We start from the raw sequence: 4065 nt of genomic DNA on the forward strand, positions 1-4065 counted from the left end.
TATATATATATATATATATATATATATATATATATATATATATATATATATATATATATATATATATATATATATATATATACATATATATATATATATAGGGTCATGTTTAAGTATGGCCGCTCCTTAACGTGCGGTCAGTGCGGCCGCACCACTATGTACACAAATATAAATCACTTAATGTTAGAAAATGCACTACACAAATATGCATCATTAGGTACGTATCACCAAAAAATACCCCACTAGGTATGCAAATATACACCACACAGTGTTAGCAAATGCAACATTAGGTGCAGTGAAGTTATGGTGCATTATTTTGGGTGTGTTGTGTGTTTTTTTGTGTTTTTGTGTATTTTCATTGTGGTGCATTTTTTAACATTGAATGGTGCATTTTCTAACATTTAGTGGTGCAAACCGCACCGACCGCATGGGAAGGCGCGACCACATTTGTGTGGAGAGGAGGGGGGGGGATGGATCAAATTAGAATGTGTGCCTACGAGAGAAATAAGAACCAATCATAGCCGTCCATCTAGATAGATCTAACGTATCAATAAAAAAAATTTTAAAAATGCGGTGACATTTTTTTTATAAATAATTCAATCTTTGAAGTGCAATTAAATTGTGTTAAATGTGCAAGTAATAGTTTCATAGAGTACACCTAAGTGTAAGTAAAATATATTAAAAGTACAACAATATAATATGTATACCAAGCAACAATATTAAGTGTACATAAGTTTATAATTAGTTGCACCAAATATTATAATTAAGTGCACCAGTGTGAAAAAGTAAATTACTTATACTATTAAGTACGTGTAACTGGTTGCACTTTTAACATATGTTACTTATGCTCAAAGTTCGAGTTATTTACAAAAATGTAAGAACACATTTTTTTTTATTACATGCATATGATCTGTTGATCTTTTCATATAGACAACTCAAATTAGTTCTTATTTTTCTCATGCGTGTTCATTCTCTCCTGTGTGCCCCTCTATATATATATATATATATATATATATATATATATATATATATATATATATATATATATATATATAGATATTTATATATACCTATATATATATATATATATATATATAGATATTTATATATACCTATATATATATATATATATATATATAGATATTTATATATACCTATATATATATATATATATATATATAGATATTTATATATACCTATATATATATATATATATATATATAGGTATATATAAATATCTATATATATATATATATATATATATATATATATATATATATATATATATATATATATATATATATAAAAGATTCAAATTCATATTTACTAATAACAAAAGTTTAAAATTTTTTTTTTGCTTAAACACATTACAATAATTAAGTATTTGATTTCAATTATCAATCTCATTCCAACATTTGAACAAAATGTCTAAAATCTGACGAAACTGTTAGTTGAGAATTAAATTTGAAAATGTTTTCATAATTTAAAACATTTGGCGTAAAACATGGATATAAATGTGGCCAGACGTAGGTCATGGATGAGGTCATACTTGTGACGCAATTAACTAAAGTTAGCCTCGCAAATCTGTGCTATATATAAAGCAAAACACCTCAACACCTTGAAATGCAACGATTTCTCATCTATAAAAAGCAACCAAATGCCAAATAAACCTCGGCGAAAATTACCCCACTAAACATCGCTAACTTGTTGCATTGTCAAAGGCAGTGAGGTATGTATGCTTCGTTGCTCTTTCAGTTACATTCGTACTTTCAAAGTTTCAAATTAAACATATAATTTCTTATTTGTGAAGTTCCCCCCTGCTCCTGCTCCTCCTCCCCACTCCCAGCCCCCAATTTATTGTGGCATGTCTTGAGTACTCAGTTCATGTGTATTTCATATTGTTAAAATAATTACAACTCTTGAAAAAGATCTTATAAGTTATAACATCACCGGAGCAGATCTAGAAAGGTAAAAGGGGGTAGTTGCCCCCTCATCCACCCATCACCATTATATATATATATATATATATATGCTCTAGTAAAAATTAAATAAAATATTTTTATGCATAAAAATTGCCAGAGGTTGAGATAGTTTAGTTTGTAGTTAGTGGTTATTTTATTAAAAAATTGCCAGAGGTTGAGATAGTTTAGTTTGTAGTTAGTGGTTATTTTATTATGCAAGGTCTAAGGATCAAACCTAGTTGAATACATTATTTGTTGGACATCTTAATTCCATGGATTTTAGGAAGAAAAAAATTAATCTTGAGACAAAATTACCCTTCATTTTTTAAACCTAAAATTGATACATGACATTCCCTTCTAAATTATAGCGTGTATTACATTTGTGTAAGTTCATTTAATTTAATCTTTATATGCAACAACTATTCAAAATTTCAATCTTTATATGCGTTATATACTATACAGTAGATTCGTGTATGTTCATTTGATTATTTATATGTAGAACTCATCAAAATTTGCATTCTTTATATGCAACAACTCCACTAATTTGTGAATTAATTTGTCAATTAATAATAATAATAATTATAATAATAATAACAACAACAACAACAACAATGGGCATTTTGGACTTTATACTACTTATTCCCTCTCAATTCCCATGTATACCAACATTATTGGAATTGAAATTCCCAGTAATTTTATTTTGCAAACCAAACACTTCCACTTTAATTCTCACATTATTCTTTTCCCCATGTAATTGCAATTCTTTTCTCACTTAATTCCTTCCCTCTAACCAAACACCCTATAACTGTATTAGTTATACCTAAATTATAGATTCAGTCTATGAATTATTATTCTATACAAATTTTCTCTTTAATTATGTTGATAGTGGTGTTTCAATTCATTATTTATAGACTTTATTAATGTTAACAATTTATTTTGAATTTCTAAATTATTAAAGAACATATTGGTTATTTCGTAAAATAATATTTTCAAATTTCCTTCATGAATCTCAATGCTAGATGGTGAAAAATTAAAAATGTTAGTCATGTAATCTGATCCATATTAAAATGATTAGTTTAGTTTGTATGTAGGAATACTAAATAAATGCAATTAAATTTGTCAAGCACCTTGTGTTCAGTGGACACATATGTGGTTCTCCTTAATGAAAGGTCATAGGATCAAGCCTCATACCCAATTCAATCATCCACTATAGTGTTAATTTCTCAATTTTGTGCCAAGGCTAAACTGGGTATTAACAAAAAAAAAATACTTTGAACTCTAAATAGTGACTACAATTCATCAACGTAACAGGCAAAAAAGAAACAATGACTGAAGACAGGGAGGGAAATACGCATCTACGAGAATTAATAATCTGTTTCGAAAAGATTAAAGATTTAAAACCACATTTTTCTTCAGAAGTATGTATATACAGAGTGCACGAGAAGCTGCGTACAGCAAACCCAGAGGCTTATACACCTTTGACAATTTCCATTGGGCCTAACCATCATAAACCTTGCAATTCGAGGTTGTGGGAGTTGGAAGGGTTGAAGGAATTTTATACACTGTCCCTTTTAAACAGAGCACAAGGAGTGGGTGTGGAGGAGTGTTGGAAGAAATTAAAGGAGTTGGAAGGCAGAGCTAAGAGCTATTATAATGATCACGTAAGAGGTCTTGGGGATGAATTCGTGAAGATGCTATTGCTTGATGGTTGCTTTATACTGGAATTTGTTATTAGATCATTTCTTCGAGCGCTTGGCGGAGTGCGAGAATACGACGATGATCCCATTTACAATATTAGCGCGGGATGGAAAGATATATTGTTCGTGACATGTTGCTCCTGGAAAACCAACTCCCCTTCTTTGTTCTGCAATCACTCTAGACATGATTATTGGTCGGTCTGGCAACATAGAATTCTCAGACATGGTGGAATTTGTATTTCGGATTAAGATAGGAAAGATGAACATTTTCTCCCTACTCGGTAGTACTGAGCTCAACCCTCAAGAGATAAAGCATTTACTTCAGGCAGTGCACATTTTCTGCCGACCCCCCCAACCCCTAATAAATAATGGGAAGATTCAACTGCAGCAGGAGGAGGCATGTTCTT

General features: G+C 30.0%; 1 long non-coding RNA gene across 1 annotated transcript; it reads left to right on the forward strand.

The window, feature by feature from the left end:
- Positions 1 to 1631: 1631 nt before the first annotated feature.
- Positions 1632 to 3345, forward strand: LOC116007521. Its single transcript, XR_004095282.1, has 2 exons — positions 1632 to 1729; positions 3273 to 3345. It is a non-coding gene; the product is annotated as an uncharacterized LOC116007521 (long non-coding RNA).
- The last annotated feature ends 720 nt before the right edge of the window (positions 3346 to 4065 follow it).

Source organism: Ipomoea triloba, chromosome 15 (assembly GCF_003576645.1).
Source record: "Ipomoea triloba cultivar NCNSP0323 chromosome 15, ASM357664v1".
NCBI classification, from domain to species: Eukaryota; Viridiplantae; Streptophyta; class Magnoliopsida; order Solanales; family Convolvulaceae; genus Ipomoea; species Ipomoea triloba.